General features: G+C 39.4%; 1 long non-coding RNA gene and 1 other non-coding gene across 2 annotated transcripts; both read right to left on the bottom strand.

Annotated features, from left to right (window-relative positions):
* Positions 1-2,417: 2,417 nt before the first annotated feature.
* On the bottom strand, positions 2,418-2,524 carry LOC122097961. The gene has a single exon (XR_006145622.1). It is a non-coding gene; the product is annotated as a U6 spliceosomal RNA (small nuclear RNA).
* Positions 2,525-7,042: 4,518 nt separating this feature from the next.
* Positions 7,043-14,688, bottom strand: LOC122097954. The gene is made up of 3 exons (XR_006145618.1): positions 14,679-14,688; positions 9,228-9,232; positions 7,043-7,127 (listed from the first exon to the last, which is right to left on the bottom strand). It is a non-coding gene; the product is annotated as an uncharacterized LOC122097954 (long non-coding RNA).
* Positions 14,689-20,506: the final 5,818 nt, after the last annotated feature.

The raw sequence follows: 20,506 nt of genomic DNA, 5'->3' as shown, positions 1-20,506 counted from the left end.
AGATATCCGAATTTGCCATTTTTCTTGTGTTTTTCCGGCTTACTCTGCCCATTTGAGATGAAGATAACACCAGTTTTGTGCTAGAACACTATCTTAAGGCAACCATCAACCAAAGTTTGCATTTGTATAGTCAATAGTCTACAGATACAATCTAGTTCAACAGATACATCTATTCGACATCAAACAACTATATGTTAAAGGACTTCGAACCACAGAGAAGAATTTGGAAAACCAGAAATTATTAGGGTTAGGGAGAGATGTGGGTAAAAAGTAGGAATAGATTGGTGTGGGGAGGCACAGGGAGAGTTAACTATGTCCTAATCTCAATGCAGGAAATAGGTTGGGTAGGATGCAAGTAGAGAGAGAGAGAAAAAGAAGAAAGGGAAACGGGAATGAAAAGAGACCAGAAAAAAAATAGAAACTTAAAAATTAATGTTATTATAGAGATTAAAAGACCATCTATTTAGAGAGGAATGTGAATATATTGAGAGAAAGGGAGGGACAGGGAGGAGATGTGAAAAACTTAAAAAAATGCTTAAAATATTATATAGGTATAAAGAGGTAGTACTGCTATTAATGAATTTAAGTCTCAGAGGTTTTGAATTGAGTAATAAGTTTGTGGATTAAGTGTGTACACAACGGGGGATAGGGTCTACTAGTTAACTACGGGTTTATCTGAGGATGTGCAGGAGAAGAGTTAAGTCACATAAAGAAGAACAAAAGAGAGGAACAGGTGGAAAGGAAAGAAACGTGAGAAGAAAAGATCTGAAGTTCAGTAGAGCTAGACAAAAAACAAAAAGATAATTAAGAATGAAAGAAAAAGAGAAAGAAGACAAGAAACGAAAGGAAAACACACATTCACGTATTCCTAAAATAAAAATTATAAGAGGAGAAAAAAAAAGTTACTGGAAAACAATTATTTTTTCAGAAGAGGCAAAAATTAAAGATTAATAAAAGTTTTAGAAAAGGAAAAATTTTTTTTATATATATAAGGTAACAAAAAACGAGAAAAAAAAACAAAACAAAAAAAAGAAAAAAAGAAAAGAAGAAGAAGAAAAAAAAAGTTCTTTGATATTTTTGGGGGGGGGAAGGGTGGGAAGAATCCTGTAACTCCCTTTTGTCTGTAACCAGTGTCTTGTTGGAGTCTCTGGTCAGCTTGAGGTCCTGTGGCTTGATTGGTTTCTTAAGTCAGTTTGTTGGAACAGGCAGAAAAATGCTCTGCTTTACCCAAGATTTTGAGATCCCCCTCCTAGGTTAGTTTACTGGGAGGGTGATCTGCTTTGAGAATCACAAAAGAGGGGGATGCAGTGATGAGGCTAGGTTCTGGTTAGAGTTGAGGCCTTTCAACAGACAGTAGCTTTTCCCTGGGGCTATTTTGTGAAAAAAACTCACAGCGCCCAGCCTGGAGCCATTCTCAGGGTTTCTGTTTTTCAATTGATTGTGGTGGCTGCTAGAGGGAGGGGCAGCCTCTGGTTCTGGTTACCCGGTGAGGAGAGCCACTCCAATGGCTGGCGCCTGAGCTGGGTGACTTTTCCCTGGATGGAACTGAGTCTGTTAGGTCACTTCGCCGTTAAGTTCTTGTGCCCTGCTAAATGACTCGTTTTATTCCAAGGCCTGAGCTGGAGCTAGTCGCTCCTCTGAGTTTTGTCGGTATCCAAGATGGAGATCACCGGTGCTGGCGGGGGAGGGCTGGCCTTCCCTCCTCTGCTCCCTGAGAAGGAGTGAGGACGTTGGGCTTCTACTCACGCCGAGTCTTGGATCCTGGGTCATCTCTTGTCTGCAAAGTGCAGGATGAAGATGTCTGCTCCTTGTCGGTTCTTGCTGGTGTTGAGTAGAATCCGCTGGCCCGCTGCGTCTGTCTCCTTCGTCCCGGACTGTGTCTCAGATATGACCCCGCGGCGGTGGTCGCCGCCGCGACCCTGCCTCTGCAGCGGCAGCTGCTGGCAAGCACTCAGATGTGTCTGCTTGGCTTCCCCTCTCTTGACTATCTCTCTCCTGTGATGGCACACTTGGTGTGATTCTCTGGCTTGGGACTGTTCACTGGAACTCTCAACCTGCTTTCTATGCAAGAGCTTGTTCAGATTCCAGCTTCTCCTCAGCCATCTTCCCGGAAATCCTTTACCACGTTTTCTTGATCCATTCATCTACTGACGGGCATCTGGATTGGTTGCATATCTTAGCTATGGTAAATAATGTTGCAATAAACATAGTTGTGCTGGTAGTTTTAATATGGTCTTATTTGTGATCCTTTGGGTAAATGAACAAAAGTGGGATTGGTGGGTCATAGGGGAGCTTTATGTGGAGTCATTTGAGGAAACTCCATACTGCTTTCCAAAGTGGTTGAAGAAGTTTACACTCCCACCAAGAATGCAGTAGGGTTCCCTTGTGGCCCCATCCCCTCCAGCATTTGTTGTTGTAAAAATATGTATTGCTTCACCAATTTGCAAGTCATCCATGTGCAGGGACCATGCTAATCCTCTCTGTATCATTCCGATGTTAGTGTATGGGCTGCCGGATTAAGCACAGAACATTTTTTATATAGAAGGTGTAATTGATTTTCTTTGTCAATTCCACAAAAAAGTAAGTTCAAAAGAATTGTCATGAAATTTTAGAATCATGCAGTTCTTACATAAGCACACATTTTTGATGTTGGCATAATTTGTGGAGGGGAAGGGGAAAATGTTTAAATAGGGATACAAGTAGACCCATTGCAACAATGAAAGGAACTTTACAACTTTGGCATCTCTACTACTGCCATACCTGCAGATTGTAACTTGATTGCTTCTTTTGAGGTAAGTATCACTATACCTGGGTCTGCTTGGACTGTGGTCCTCCTAACACAAGCAAAACACATAGCACCCATCAAACTCTAACAGAGTTTCTGAAACTTCTTCTTCTTCTTTTTTTTTTTTTTTTGGTTTGGGCTTGCCTGGAACTGCAATTCTCTAATCTCTGTTTTCTAAGTAGATAATATTACAGGTTTGAGCCACTTTATCCAGTAAAAGTATACAATTTCAAGATATCTTGATATTGCCTATATTTGTGCTTAATTAAGCTAACCTTAATTTTCTCCCTCTTTTGTTTAGTACTCTGAGTTGAAAACATTGACTTTCTTAATATACATGGCTTTGTTTTGGGTGGAATCCCATCACAATCCAAAAAATCTCCCAAAAGTTTATGGCGAATCATGGAAAAGAAGGCTTCAGGTTGGAAAAAAAACCAAAAAACAAAAAACAATGATCCTTAACTTATAATTGCAGTATACTTATAGTGTTAGTCAATACTTTCTGAAGTATGAGAAGAGAAGGAAGACAGAAATGTGAAAGATGTCAGGTCTCTGGAATTTCTGTAGTTGTCACTTCATGTTATATTCTTCCTTAAAACTTGCTTTATTAAAACCCTCTGGGTGGATATTAGTTGGACTGTTTGGTAACCTTACCCAAGAAATGAAGCTGAGGGCTGGGAAGGTGGCTCAGTGGTAGAGTGCTTGCCTTGCATGCATGAGACTTGGGTTTGATTCCTCAGCACCACATAAGCCAAAAGAAAAAAACCGGAAGTGGCACTGTGGCTCAAGTGGTAGAGCGCTAGCCTTGAGCTGAAGAGCTGAGGGACAGCACCCAGGCCCACAGTTCAGATCCCACGACCGGATCCCCCCAAAAAAATCTTTGGGCTGGGAAGGTGGCTCAGTGGTAGAGCACTTGCCTTGCATGCTCGAGGCCCTGGATTCGATTCCTCAGCACCACATAAGAAAAAAGCCGGAAGTGGCACTGTGGCTCAAGTGGTAGAGCGCTAGCCTTGAGCTGAAGAGCTGAGGGACCACGCCCAGGCCCAGAGTTCAGGCCCCACGACCGGACCCAAAAAAAAAAAAAAAAGAAATGAAGCTGATTTTAGAAGGCTGATGATTTGGTAAATAAAGGAATAATGAGAATGAGCACTGATATTGTCACAGAATGAGCCGACAAGGTTCATTGCTGAACAGCAAAACAAAGCAGTTTCAAGTCCGATGATGCACATTCGAACATATATAGATAGATACATATATGTATACATATACAAACATACATGAAAATGTATATATCCAGTAGAATATAGAGAGAAAGTTGGTGTGACAATTATTAAACTATATCAAACTGGTTGCAGGAAAGGTCCAGTAAAATATCAATAGTTTAGCATAGATTTTGCATAGATTTGTAAAGGATGAAAATTCTTTCCTCATTTTATACTTTACAAATATCTTTAGTACGTTTAAGTTTTTTTATATTGTAGTTGGAGCACCTATATGATGCTGAGAATGGAATTACATAAAGTATGCAACATGAATAGGCCAGCCAGTATAGGAAAGTTCATGAGATTCTTATTTCCAATTAACCACCAGGAGAAATGGAGTTCCAGTTCAGATTTTATGTAGAGCACTGGCCTTGAACACAAAAGCACCAGTCAGGCTGTGAGTTTAAGCCCTAGGATCTACAGAAACAAAAACACAAAATATAACTTTGAGTTAGATATTTTATAATGAAGCGTTTTTATGTACTCTACATTGTTAGAAAGACTAGATTTCTGTGTTAGCTTTATAACCTATCATAATAAGTGATATTGTCCTTTTATTAAGCAGAAAGGCTTACTCAGATTTATAAGTTTGAAGGTTTCAGTGTAAGTGTATGTTCAGTTGGTTTTATTGCTTTGGTGGCCTGTGACAAGACAATGTCAAGGTGAGGAGTATATCAAAAAGAAATGTTTTTGACCTAGAATGATTAAAAGAGAAAAGAAGAAAGCAGATGAGTGTGCATGTTCTCAGAGGTTTCACTCTGAAGAACTTAATCCCCATAAGAACTATTCAGGTATTCTCCACAGTATGGGAGGAAATGGAAAGTCATTTTTCTTTAACACATAGGTCTTTCTGGGGCATTCTGAATTCAAATGGCAACATCCTCACCAATGATAATGAATTGTCCAGGGGTGGAATAGATATTGCTATAAATTCCAATCAGATCTCAGCAGACTAAATATTTTATGGAATCCCTATTAAAATATTTTCTTGCAGACTGACTGGGTCTTCATACTACATATTTGTATATCTGTGTGTATGTGTGGGTTTGAATAAACTAATACAGCAATGTAGCAAATTAAAGTATTAGTAAGGCCTTTCTCTTCTCATATCATGAAAGCCTGCCACAATTCTCAATCAAATCCCATTCAAGATTCAAACATTAATGCTCTCTCAAAAGTTCTGTATGCAAACCCAGGTACATTCACTTCATTTAAGTCGGCAATGATATATGAAAATTTTAAGTCTACCATGGAAAAAAATTATATTAAGCAAAGTTAGCCAGGCCCAAAAAAACTTAGGTCCCATGGTTTCCCTTAATTGCAATAACTAGTATATGTCTGAGTCATGCAGAAAACGTCAGACAAGTTGATGTTAGGAAAATGAACCCTAATATATGTATTCAAATGTTTTTTTTTTCTTTCAGGTGATTGTTTCTAACACATTTATAAGATTATTTCTTTGTTGCTTTGTATGTCCCTCCCCCATGGTATAACCCCTGCTTTCACTGTATTTGAGGTTGGTATAATTTGAGAAGGGGAAAGGAAAAAAGAAATGTTTAAATTGGGGTACAGGTGGATCCATTCCAACAATGAGATGTACAAGTCGTTATATGGAAAAACGAACTTTACAACTTTGGTGGGGGCAGGGAGGAGGATTGGATGGAGGGGCAGGGGAGGGAGAATGGGAAGGGATGGGAAGGGGAAACAAAGGAGGAGGCTAGAATGCTTGATAAGAAATGTACTCATTATCTTGCCCATGTAATTATAACCCCTCTGTACATTATTTTCACAATATAAAAAGAAAAAAAGAAAAATTTAAGTCTTCCAATTACGTTGTCACCAAGGAAACATGTACAATATTTCCTTAAAAAATATCTAGATTGTAGAACACTTTAGCCAGAAAATTGAAGGAGTATACATTATAGGATTTAATTTAAATATTTAGTCACTGAAATGTATATTCTATATCCACAACTTAGAGCCCCTTCAAAATACATAATTGCAAACCTCATCTATTACCATCTTCCGTGAAGACAGTCCTTGCTGAAAACGAACCAAATGTGGTAAACCAATTAAAATGTACGCCTTTGTCAAATGCTGTTGTTTTAAAGCATGGAAGTGATAGAACAATTAATGCCAGTGAACAGCTGGTTCTAAGGAGTATGGAAAGTGATTACTTTGGACTCTAGGTGGAAAAATCCACAGATGTTTCAGATTGTGCTTCGTTTTGGCATTTGTGAGATATATTTTGGAAAGCACAATGAATGAAAGCATGTTGTTTTATAAAGATTTGCTGACTGACAAACCAGGGAAAGAAAACTTATTGAAATGTTTCAAATGAGAAGACAGACAATAGGGTGGGTAAGATGTGGTATGCAGCTTTAAATACAGACTGAAGCAAACCAAAGAATGGGAAATTTTTTTCCTTAAAAGCTTTCTGGGTGTATTGTGCTATACACTATAATGATGAAATGATCATTTCTATGGAAAAGTCATGAAAAAACATTGTCACCTGTTGAATTTCTTTATAAAGTGAATCTTAATTGACAAGAATGAAGAAATTTAAATATGTTAATAAAACATTATCAAGTATTACTTTAATTTTTCATTAAAAGTTAAAGCAAACTGACAGACTATTAGTCCATTAAGATTTATGTTTCCTGTCATATTTATTTTCCTTTTGTTCCTCTTTTTTGGGTGGTGATATTTTTTTCAGAAAGGCAACCTAGTCTTAACCATTACTCACAAAATTTATGCTGTCAGAGAATCAGAGTTTTTTTTTTATTAAATTAAGACAATAGTAGGCTCATTTTATGCCAAATCAAAATATAAACACCAAAACATTTTTCACTAAAAAACCACTCATAAAAGATCATGACGGGGAAAAGGCTCAGGAGGACCGGTATAATCCAGGCGCAGGAAGAAAAGCTTAGGAAAACACCTGAACATGTGGCATCCCAATGCATGGCAGCCGGTGCAAAATGCAAGTATCCCTTACATGGGGTGCCCTGGAGGTTCCAATCCTGGGTGTCCACCTCCTTTGTGCCCACAACCTGTAAATCCAGCCATTCCTCCTGGTCCTGTACCCGGGTGTCCCTTTCCTCCAGGACCTCCCCAGGGGAACCCAGCTTTCCCTCCATGTGGGGCCTCTTACCCTGTGCCACAGCCACAGTATCCAGGATACCAACCCTCAGGTCCTTACCCACCCCATGCCCACCACCTGCACCTGGCATATGTCCTGTGAATCCCCTGGCTCCTGGCATAGGCCCACGAGCCCCAATGGACAAGAAAACACTGAAGAAAATGAAGAAAACACATAAAGAGATGCACAAACACCACAAGCATGGCAAGCATTCTTCCTCTTCCTCCTCCTCTTCCAGCAGTGACTCTGACTGAACTCAGGGCCTGGACCCTCCCCTCAAGTCTCACCAGTTTTGCTCTCATCAAGCTTCTGCTGTGGTGTTGTACTAGGGGGAAATTAGCCCTCTGATCCCCACCCCACCCTCATCTGAGCCTTACCCTGCTGTTCAGCCCTGACTTGCTAGGGAAATGGATAAAGTATTTCTGTGGGTTAGTAAAGACCATCTCCTTCCTGGTTGATCGATCTTTTGTTTTCTTTTTCTTTTTCTTTTTCTTTTTGGTTCGAGACTGGGACTCCAGCTCAGTACCTAATGATTTTACTCATTGGCTAGCACAATAAAAATTGAGCTGTGCCTCCAATCTCAAGAGCTGAAGACTTTAACAGAGGAGGAGTTTTTTGAAGATGGCGAAACCTGTGAGCTAAATGCTGAAGACAAGTTTAAATTCTGTAAAATGTATTTTTTGTCCTTCCATTTCCGTTTGTAATACGTGTGGTTGGTGGAAATTTCATAATGATAAAAAACCTGTACTTTTTTTTTTATAAAGGTAGCATACTAGGATCATTTAAAGCTAGATATGTTCCCAGCAGGCCTCCTAATGATTTCATTAACTGCAAGGCTGCCTTGATTCAAAGCAAGAGTACATTTGGTTGATGAGCTTTCTGGAAATGTAATCTCTACTCCTTAGCTGAACATGCTAGCTCAGGTCCTACTCTCATTTTCCAATTCTCAGTCCAAATAAAGCTATTTTTTTCTGGTCAAAAAAAATCATGAGGATTTGGGGGAAGATGGAGGAGGAGAAGCTGGAGGGTAAACAAGCTCTTACATAGAAAGCAGTTTTAATGTTCCAGTGAACAGTCCTAGGTTAGAGAGTCACACCAAGTGTGCCATCACAGTAAAGAGAGTTTGGCCAAAGAGGGAAAATCCAGGCAAGATGACAGATCTGAGCACTTGCCAGGAGCCACAGCTGAGGTGGCAGTTGGGACAGCGCCAGTGGCTGTAGCCCTCATCCCTACAGAGAGAGTCCACGACAAAGGCCCCAGATGAGGCCGGTGAGCGGATTCTACTCAACACCAGCAAGAACTAACAAGGAGCAGATATCTTCATCCTGCAGATCACAGACCAGAGACGACGCAGGAACCAACACTCTGGCATGAGTAGAATCCTGACATCCTCACTCCTTCTCAGGGTGCAGAGGAGGGAAGGCCACCCATCCTCCACTACCAGAGATCTCCAAGATACTGACCTCCACAGGGCTGAGCAGATAGCTCCAACTCAGGCCTTGGAAGAAAACAAGAGAGTCATTTAGTAGGTCACAGGAAGTAGACATGACCTGCCAGGCTCAGCTCCACCGAGGGGAATGTCACCCCACCCAGCCAGTAGAACCAGTGTCCTCAGAGGAGTGATTTCCTTCACAGGGTAAACAGAGACAGAGGCTGCTTCTTCCTACAGCAGCCTAGACAAACAATTGAAACTCAGTAAAAACAAAAACAAAAACCCTGAGAATGTTTTCCATGAGTGTTTCAGGAATTTCCCCACAGGGAAAAGCTACTATTTGCTGAAAAGCCTCAACCCTACCTCATCACGGCATTTCCACACTGAAGGAAACAGCCATCTCCCTCTTTTGTGATATTCAAAGCAGATCTCCCTTCCACGGAATAGCCTGGGAAGAGGATCACAAAATCCTGGGTAAAGCAGAGCATTTTTCTGCCAGCACGAAAATAATTGACTTAAGAAACCAGTCAAGCAAAAGGAAAACCAAACACCACAAGCACACCAGAGACTCCACCAAGAGACTGGTTATGGACGCAGGGGAGATACAGGGTCTTCCCATACCCCACACCCCAAAAAAAAACACAAAAATCAAAGAACTCTTTTTTTAACCTTTTTTTCAATTTTTATTTTTTAAAAAAATGTTTGATGTTAATTTTTTTCTCATAATTTTTATTTCTGATGTGTGTGTGTGTGTGTGTGTGTGTGTGTGTGTGTGTGTGTGTGTGTGTGTGTGTGTGTGTTTAATCTCCTTTGACATTTTGGTCCTTTTTTATTGTTTTCATTTTTTTTCTCTCTTTTTTGTTTGACTTAATTGCTGTTCAGCTCATCCCCAGATACATACCTGTGGTCAATTATTAAACCTTATCCCCCATTGTGTACATAATTAATCCTGAAATTTATTACTCGAGTCAAAACATCTTAGGCTTAATTTCTATAATAGCAGTATTATCTCTTTATACCAATATAATTTTCAATTAACTAATTTTAATTTTCTTTTATTTTTTATTTTTTCATATTTCCTTTCTATCCCTCCTCTCATCTCATCCTATCCTTTTCTTCCCTCAATATCATTTCTTTAAACTTACATAATTTTGTGTTTCACTTCTTAGATTTAAATTTTTGTTTATCCATTTTTTCTTTATTTTTAAAAGATCTCTCTCCTATCATTCGGTCCAATCAATTTCCCTCTCAGAGATTAGGACTTGTTTAAATTCACTCTTCTTTAACCTTTCCACATTCCTCTAATCCTAATTTTCTCCACAATTCTCCCTAAACCTAATCATTTCTAGTGTGTCAATTTTTTGACACACCTTTTTGCTTTTACTACCCCATTAGTCCATGGTTGTTTGATGATGAATAGATTATATCTGATGAACTAGATTGTATCTGCAGCCATTTTGACTGTGCAACTACAGGACTCTGGTTGATGCTTGCCTTAAAATAGCGGCCTAGCACAAAATTGGTTTTACTTTCATACCAAATGGGCAGAACAAGCCAGAAAACACAAGAAAAATGGCAAGTCCTGGTATATGAATTCCCACTCATGATAATCAGGTGACAGAATACTTAATGAATAATCCAGGAGAGAGCTCCCAAAAAGCTCTACAAGCACTACTGGTAAACATGTTGAATGAATACATTGAAAACTTGTAAAGCACTCAGTGTGAGTGTGATAGAGAGCGAGAGGGGGCAAACCAAAGATTAATATAGGAATCTTGTGAGCATGAGGAAGCTACTCAAAGATTAATACAGGAATTGTATGAGCAGGTTGAGAACAGTCAAAGAGAAATACAGAAATCGCATGAGAAGGCTGAGATCAGTCAAAGAGAAAGACAGGAATTGCATGATTGTGAGGAAGCTGTTCAAAGAGTAATACAGGAATTGTGAAAGAGGGATGAGAATAGAGCAAGATCAGTAAAGGCATCCATGAACAGACAGCTGAATGAATTCAGGGAGACCACAAAAGGAATGCTCAATGGAGCCAAAGAAAAGTAATGGGAGCCCAAGGAAACCATAACGAATCAACTAAGTGATTTGAGAACAAACACTGACCACCAAATTAAGGAAGTAAAGTTTATACAAGACCCAAAACAAAGCTCCAACAAAGAATTTGAAGCCATCAAAGCCAAACAATTAGAAGGAAAAGAAATAAAAACAAAGTAGAAATTCTTGACAGTTGGTTAGACCATGCAGAAGATCGAATCTTGGGCATTGAAGACAGCCTAGATATTATAGAGAAAGAATGTATAACTATCCAAGACAAATCCAAGAAATATGATAGATCTATTCAACATTTGGAAAGCACCATCAGAGGCCTAATCTGAGGATAATGGGTGTAGAGGAGCACCTAGAGACAGAAGTTAATGGTTAAAATTTATTTCACAGAATTGTAGCAGAGAACTTCCCAAACATGCAAAAAGATAGGCCTATTCAGATACAAGAAGCTTTTAGAACCACCAAACCAGACTTACAAAAGATACTTGAAGATGTCCTACACATAGAAAACCAACAAGATGACAATAACGGCCAAGAAACAGGCTCCAAGTGAATAAAATTAGAATTTAACACCAAAAGCCACCAAAGAAAGTCCTCTAACACATGGAGGCTGAACAACACACTGTTGAATCACCAGTGGGTCATGGAAGAGATTAGAAAGGAAATGCAAATGTTCATGATATTCCACAAAAATGAAATCATAAATTACCAGCTCCTCTTGGACACAGGAAATGCAGTACTCAGAGGCAATTTTATACCTCTGAGTTCCTACATCAACAAATTAGAGAAACCAACAATTTAAAGAGACATTTACCTCAGTGAAAAAGAGCAACCAAATAAACTCCTGTCCAGTAGATTGAAAGAAATAATTAAATCAGAATTAAACGAATTAGAATCCAAAAAAAAAAAAAATAGAAAGAATCAACAAAACAGAGTTGGTTCTTTGAAAAAATTAACAAAAATTGACAGACGCTTAGCAAATCTTATCAGAAAAAGAAGAGCACACACAGAAATAAACAAACTCAGAGATGTGAATGGAAACATCACCACAGAAACAACCAAAATCCAGAACATTATAAGGGAATACTTCTCAAACTTTTATGCTAATAAGTTGAGAACCTGGTAGAAATGGACTTTTTCCTAGCAAATATTGACATGCCAAAACTAAACCAAGATGAGTTAAATCAAATTAACAGGCCCATATCAAGCATTGAGATAGAAGCAGCAATAAGAGACCTCTCATCTAAGGACCAATGGATTTACAGCGGAATTCTACAAGGCCTTCAAAGCAGAGTTCACACCAATACTCCTCCAACTCTTCAATGAAATTGAAAGAGAAAGTGCACAATGGGACTCATTCTATGAAGACATCATAACCCTCATCCCAAAACCAGGCAGGGACTCATCAAAGAAAGAGAACTAGAGATCCACTTCTTTGATGAACATTGATGCAAAACTTCTCAACAAAATTTTGGCCAATCGACTTCAACAATTCATCCAAAAATCATACACCACGATCAAACAGTATTCATTTCAGGGATGGAAAGCTGGTTCAATATACGCAAATCAATTAATATAATTCATCACATCAACAGGAGCAAAGATAAGAACCACATGGTTATCTCAATAGATGTAGAAAAAAGCGTCTGACAAGTTCCAAAACCATTTTATGAAGGCTCTGGGAAAATTAGGAATCCAGGGAACATTCCTCAATACAATAAAGACTGTATATGACAAACCTTCAGCCAGCATTATACCTAATGGTAAAAAAAACTAAAGCCATTTCCTCTTAGGAACTAGACAAGGATGTCCAATCTCTCTACTTCTCTTCAATTTAGTATTAGAATGCTTCGCTACAGCAATAAGACAAGATGCAAACATTAAAGGATCCAAATAGGGAAAGATGAAATAAAACTTTCGCTCTTTTCAGATGACATGATCTTATATTTAAAGAATCCCACAGAATTCACTCCCAAATTACTCATGCTGACTCAAAATTTTGGCAAAGTAGCATGGTATAAAATTAACACTCAAAATCAATGGCTTTACTGTATGCCAACAATGAGAAAAGCGTGGCTGACATAAGGAAAGCAACTCCATTCGTAATAGCCCCACAAAAAATGAAATACATAGGAATTAGATTAACCAAAGAAGTGAAAAATCTATGATGAAAACTTTAAAAACCTGAAAAAGGAAATGAAAACAAAACTTAGAAATTGGGAAAATCCTCCCATGCTCCTGGATTAGAAGGATCAACATCATGAAAATGGCAATATTTCCCAAAGCTATGTACAAATTCAATGTGATACCTATGAATATTCCAACCTCATTCTTCAAAAAAATAGAAGAGGCAATCCAAAAATTCATATGGAACAATAAAAGACCCCGAATAAAAAATGATCCTCAGAAAGAACAATGCCGGAGGAATATCAATACAAAATTTCAAACTCTACTACAAAGCCGTAATAATCAAAACAGCTTCATACTGGCACCAGAACAGATCTCAGGACCAATGCAATAGAACTGAAATCCTAGATATTAACTCACAGATATATAGCCATCTAATCTTCGATAAGAGAGCTAAAAAAAATAGAATGGAAGAAAGACAGCTTCTTCAGTAAGTGGCTGTCAAACAAAATTGGTTAATCACTTGTAGAAAACTAAAGCTATATTCTTATATATCACCCTGCACCAGAATCAACTCCAAATGGATCAAAGACCTAGAGTTACAGTATACACCCTAGGTCTCCTTGGCAAAGGCCAAAATTTTCTTAATAGATACCCAGAAACACAACAAATCAAAGAAAGGTTGCACAAATGGGATTACATATAATTGTAGAGCTTCTGCATGGCAAAGGATAAAGCTAGCAAGATCAATAGAAAACCCATGGATTGGGAGAAGACCTTCATTAGCCATACAACAAACAAGGGTTTCATATCTAAAATATACCTGGAACTCACAAATGTAAATCCAACAACAAATCCTCAAACAACTGCCCAATAAATAAGTGGGCTAAAGACTTAAAGAGAAACTTCTCTGAAGAGGAAAGAAGCATGGCTAATAGACACATGAAGACATGCTCAACTTCCCTAATCATAAAAGAAATGCAAATCTAAACAGCATTGAGATACCACCTCACACCAGTTAGAATGGCTATAATCAAGAACTCTAATAACAACAGAAGCTGGAGGGAATGTGCACAGAAGGAAACCTTATTGTATTATCGGTGGGGGTGTAAACTTGTTCAACCACTTTGGAAAGTAGTATGGAGGTTCCTCAAAAGAATCCACATAGAGCTCCCCTATTTCCCAGCAATCCCACTTTTGGGCATTTACCAAAATGATCACAAACATAACCATACGAAAGCTACCAGCACAACTATGTTTATTGCAGCATTATTTACCATAGCTAAGATATGGAAGCAACCCAGATGCCCCTCAGTAGATGAATGGATCAAGAAAATATGTTGTATATACACAATGGAATTCTCTGCCTCCATCAGAAAGAATGACATTGCCCCATGAGTTAGGAAATGGAAAGACTTGGAAAAAATTATATTAAGTGAAGTAAGCGAGGTTCAAAGAAACAGAGATCCCATGGTTTCCCTTATTTGCAATAACTAGTGTATTTGTGAGACAAGCAGAAACGGTCAGATAAGTTGATATTTGGTGAAATGAACCCCAAGATAAGAACTCAAATTGCTATTGTTTCTAGCATATTTCTAAGATGATTTCTTTGTTGCTTTGTATGTCCCTCCCCCATGGTATAACCCCTGTTTTCACTGTATTTGATGTTGGTATAATTTGTGGAGGAGAAGGGTAAAACAAATTCTTTAAATAGGGATACAGGTGGACTCATTGCAACAATCAGATGTACAACACGTTATGTCGGAAAACGAACTTTACAGCTTTGGGTTGGTTTGGCGGTGGGGAGTTGGGAAGGGATGGTAAGGGGAAACAAAGGAGGGGGCAACAATGCTTGATAAGAAATGTAATCATTACCTTGCTCATGTAATTGTAACCCCTCTGTACGTATTTTCACAATAAAAAATCATGAAATTTAAAGTAAAAACCCATGTCAATTTTTTGTTTTTTTTTGTGGTCATGCGGCTTGAACTTTGGGAATGGGCGCTGTCTCTCAGCTCTTCAGCTCATTGATACCACTGTACCACTTGAGCCACAGTGCTGTTTCTACTTTTCAAGTGGGTTATTGGAGATAAGAGTCTCACAGACTTTTCTGCCCAGGCTGGCTTTGAACCACTATCCTCATTAAGAGACTCCTGAGTAGCTAGGGTTGTAGGCATGAGCCATCGAAGCCCAGATCCAAGTCAATTTCTAAAAAGCAAGCTTATTGAAACTTCTGGCTTTTTCCAATAAGCAATCTTACTTTTTAGCATTAGTTCATAATTATGAGTTATTTTTAGATGTAACTGTGAACTTTTTAATAGAATCAAACATAATTTTTACTATTACTCAGTATTTCACAAAATCCACTCTAATTAGCTTTCCCCAAAGTAAATTATTACATACTACATTGCTCACTGTTATTACACTCTATATTATATATAGTGTGAAGCGAAAATAATTTGGACCATTTCATATAAATTATTAGATGGTATTTTAGCATTACAAATTCACATCTGTGACTTTAAAAGAAGGAAAGAAGATTTTAGAGTTAAAATCAAATGTAAATGTGTACTGTGTCCTAATTAAAGCAAATTTATGAGTTCATACAGACAAAATTATTTTCTTTCCACTAAAGGCTTTGAAGTAATACTATTGGAAATAGTGAGAAAAGAGGAGGAAGAATTCAAATCATGTCAAAGAATGTGTCTGTTATTCTGCTACCCCCTCCATTAAGAAGACCTACCTGGTCCCAGATGTCACAAAACTTCAAGTATCTCTCTTAGAAATCTATTTGGAAAAGTTCTAAATCACTGATTATTTATGTACTTTCTGTTATATGAAACAAAATATAGACACAAAACAACTGAAATAAAATGCACACATATGTTGAAGTCACCACAGCTGGAAAAACAACCAACAAAGTAGAACTCCCCCAGGAACAAAAACTTGTTGTGCTTGGTTGTTTTTAAGCACAAAAACCTCAAATACATGTTACCCTTGAGTAGATCCATAAAACTAACTGTGTCTCAGAAATATGGTTGTGTTATGAGAAGTACAAGTTGTCATGTCGAAAACGAACTTTACAACTTGTTGGGGGGGGGGAGGATTGAGTGGAGGGGCGGGAGAATGGGAAGTGATGGGAAGAGTAAACAAAGGAGGAGGCTACAATGCTTGATAAGAAATGTACTCACTATCTTGCCCAGGTAATTGTAACCCCTCTGTACAGTATTTTCACAATAAAAAATTATTAAAATTAAAATAAAAAAAAATATGGTTGTGTTAATTTGTAATTAAATTCATCTAGATGAAGGTAATATAGCAAATCACATGAATGGATCAAGTTGTTTAAAACAAATGTGACTGTATGTGGAGTGGGAGCTGCACATATTAAAAGAATTAAATAACAAAAAACATGACATACTTAAAAAATTAAGAAATGCAATGAATAAGTCCAATAGTATCCATATTGAGACCTAAATCCTACTGATTTAACAAGAACAAAATATACAAATAATAGAATCTGAGCAGGGTACCTGAGTATACATAATTTTAAACTACTCCAAATTGTAGAAGACTGAATGTAGGTTATCTAAAGGAAAACATCAACCCATGATATAAATGACACTAAAAATTTCATGAAAAGATAGAAGTCGTTTCTAGAAAATACTATTTTAATAAGTGATGATCAAAATCTTTTTAGTACTGACAAAATTACATACCCATTTAGTTAGATCCAAAAAAGACTCAGGATACTCAAGCTGATTTGTAATTTTGGCAAAGTAGCAGGATACAACTATATCGTTAGTATGGATGTTGACTCTGGCATGGAATTAATTTCCTCTTTGATCTGATAAATGAATATATGAAAGAACAGAACTTCAGCTAAATATCAAGACCTAACTAAACATATAACTAGAAAAGTCATCATGCAAGCCGTATTGCAACTGGGATAAAAGAAGTATCAGTCATACTGATTCTGTATTTATTGTAAATGCTGATTTTTTTCATAAATTATTTCCTTTAGCTTGCATTTTTAAAACATTGTGTTAATGATGTATATCTTGGGAACAAATTTTGGATTCCTCCTTCAATTTAGTTCTGAGTATAATGTCTCACTTCAGTTCCTAACCCATGAAATGATGTTGTTTACAAAACAACTATTATTTATAATACACAAAATCTCATAAGCATGACACCTGTAAGCATTGGTTAACATTTGGATATCATGGTCTCATGACTGATGAGGCTTATCTGTATGAGTATAACTGTACCTAGATTCCTCAGCTTAAATTTAACCACTGTTAAAAAATGTTTATATCTTTATTTCTCACCCATCGAAGATTAAACCTGAGTATAAAGCCTAAGGAAAATGATATGGTGAGGGTCTAGCTTTTCTAGATATAAAATAAACAAAATGCAGCGTAGAGTAACTCACTGGTTTAAAGTCAACCTATTTCTCCAAAACATTCTAAGCATTTCCTTACAATCTGTGTTATTCTCAAGAAGGGGTGAATGGGAGAGGAGGATTAACCAAGCTTTGTCTTCAAATATACATAATTTGGATTTGACTCTTTATTTTGCTATAAGCATTTTTGATAAAAATTGTTTGAATAATTCATTTCCAGGTCAGCTATAATATATCCTAGTTTTATATTCCAAAGTACATTCAGAAAATACTATATAGCAATTAAGTAAAGAAAGTCCGGGCAGAAAAAATGACATTTCTATACTATGTGATGCCCAATTCTTAGGTATTTCATTATGCCCCAATTTAATGAATGTGATTGTTTAAATCTTCATAAAGTATTTATTAAAATCGATCAGTGTCCTATAAAATAATTGTGTATAATTTTATCCTAGAATCATTCAAGAACTGCCCATTCAATCATAGCATACATCACATTCCATTGGTATTCATATGGATAGGAATGAGTTTCTTAGGATCTCCCGCCTGCCATTTGGAGGTGGCAGAACCAAGATTCAAACTATTCAAACTGTGGGCTCCAGCTCCCACCACTTGATTAGACAGGCACCAGTGGCTCTCACCAGTCCTCCTTGATACTTACAAGGCTGTGATAGGAGGATCATGGTCAAAGTCACCCTAAGCAGGAAAGTCTTTGAAACCCCTGACCAACTTCAGTGCCAACAAAGCCAGAAGTAGAGCCTTATGGCTCCAGTGGTAGAGGGCTAGCTTTGAGCAAAAGCAGCTCATGGACTGTGCCCAGATTCTGAGTTCAAGGTCTGGGACTGGCAACAAACAGACATAAACAACAATCTGTGCAGCTATCCAGCTAAAGCATGTCACCCTCTAGTCCCCAACTAAATTGGACAGAGTTCCCTGGGAAAGGGGCTGGGAGAGCCACTGTCATCTTGACTCTGCCCATTCTGCCTGCATCACACGATTTCAGCCACACCATTATTTCATGGTTCTTTCTGACCAAAGGGATACAAGAACACATTCCATGCTGCCTGGGAGATGGACTAGACTCTGTTAGCATACTCGGAGGCTGAGATCCACAGGGGGAAAATCCTGCCACAGGAGCGTGGGCCCGCTGCAGGCACCCAGGCCACCCGGCAGCTCAGTGACAGACTGAGCTGGAGCCACAGGCCCTCTGCCCTATGAGCTGCCACCACAGCATGCGTGGGGATGGGAAACAGGACACATGGGCATCGGAGAAGAAAATCTGCTTTGTCCATGACCTGCCTGATGAGGTGTACACCAGAGTCCTACAGGTGAGCTCCACCATTGATGCAGCCAGCTGTTGGCACACATCCAAACCATCGAGGAGTCCTTCATTGTGTGTAAAGAGCAGGTATTGGTCTTGAATGAGCTGTGTTGGGAGAAAGCCAAGTGCATACACTGGCTGTCTGAGGAGAAGATGGAAAGGAGGAGAGTGCTGCGGGAGCTGCTGTTGCTCCTCACAAGGGAAGGCACATACAGCAGTCTTCAGATGCCAGCACAGGCTGAGCCCTCTCCCCCCAACTCTGCTTCCCACTCCTCAGGGCCTGTGGTGGGTGAAATGAGGGAGGAGCAGAAAGGTTTTGAAGAATTGCAACTTGAAGACAGCATGGAAACTGCCAGAGGAGAGGTCAGGGTTCCCGACCCCATAGTGGACTCCCCCAAGGAGCACGTCCTGTCCCAGATGCCCCACATCCAAATCCACCCACAGCTCCCAGGCTCAGGGGAGGAGTGCTCCCCCACTTTCTCCTGTAAACTGATGTGGATGATGAATCTCTATGTGACATACTGACTCTCATAAGCCTTGGCAGCCATCAGAAGTAGGTGGCCAGGTGGCTTTCTCTCATGCCTCCATCTGCTGGGGGATGGGAAGGTTAAACTGGGGATTAGAGAGGACAGAGGCTTCAGGGAGTTGGCCCAAACTCAAGGAATATCTAATGGCCCATTGGTGGCCAGGAAAGAGGCCCATGTTATGCTTATCACAAAGAATAAATTGTTTTCAAAGCAAAAAGAAAGCCTCCAACAAAGATTTGTTCTTCCAATCCTGGGGCTTGAACTCAGGGTCTGGCCACTGTCCCTCAGCAATTTTTGATCAAGACTGGCACTCTACCAGTTGAGCCCCACCTCCCTTTCCAGCTTTTTCTGTGTGGAATAGAACCAAGGGCTTCAGACATTCTAGGTGACCACTCTACCACTGAGCCACATTCTCAGCTGGGATGATTCTCCCCCTTCCCAAACCCATATGACCATTCCTCAGATAAATAGGAAGTAGGGGCTAGGATGAATATGAAGCACAAGTCTGGTTCACACCAAAATATTACCCCGCCCCCTCTTCCCACACCCTTAGTTGACGTTTCTCTTCTACCATTGAGGGATGAGAGAGGGAGAGAGGAGTCCCAAAAGAGTAACAACAACAGTGCCCCCCTGAAACCCACATCCTCCCACACACAAGTGGTCCTCCAGATTCTGATTTTACCTGACTCAATGTGAAGTCTACATTTTCTCCCCAGCACTGCAAGGCTCAGGATGAAATAAAGGTCAGCCATGGCCTCAGTCCACACCCAAGGTGGAAGCTCCTGGTCCCAGACCTACTTCCACCTCTGACTGCCCCTAGTTAGGCCAGACCCACCACTCACCACTACGTTGGTGGTGATGACCTCATGGATGGATTCCAGGAAGAAGTTCTATGGCAAAGAGCAAAAGCAGCAGGGTGAGCAGGGCAGAAGGAAGTGGGGGTGATTGCTCTGGGATCTTCCTGCAAGCCCTCCCGTCCAGCCAGATCCATGCTGACCCAAAGCATGGACAAGGCCAGGGGGTGAGACGAGATGGAGGAGCACAGGACTAAAGGAGGTACTGTTTTGTCTTAAAGGACTTGATTAATTCCAATTATAATTAATTCCAATTATATTTGGCCCATGCCAATCCCAAAGACAACATGCAATGCCTCTCCTTGTTGTTGTTGGCCGTGAGCGCTGTCCCTGAGCTCTTTTTCTCAAGTCTGGCACTCTACCACTTGAGCCACAATGCCACTTTTGTTTTCTGACGTTTCATGGAGGCTAAGAGTCTCACACACTGTCCTGCCCAGACTGGCTTGGCACCGTGATCCTCCAGATCTCAGCTTCCTGAGTAGCTAGGATGACAGGCATGAGCCACCAGTGCCCAGTATGTGATGCCTTTTGAAGGCATCTTGGTAAATCTGTAAAGGAGCCCAAAGGGCCTGGATAGACCATGACCCAATCAAGGA

Source organism: Dipodomys spectabilis, unplaced genomic scaffold (assembly GCF_019054845.1).
Source record: "Dipodomys spectabilis isolate Male_0828 unplaced genomic scaffold, ASM1905484v1 ptg000443l, whole genome shotgun sequence".
Taxonomy (NCBI): domain Eukaryota; kingdom Metazoa; phylum Chordata; class Mammalia; order Rodentia; family Heteromyidae; genus Dipodomys; species Dipodomys spectabilis.
This window is presented reverse-complemented; position numbering and strand designations above follow the sequence as displayed.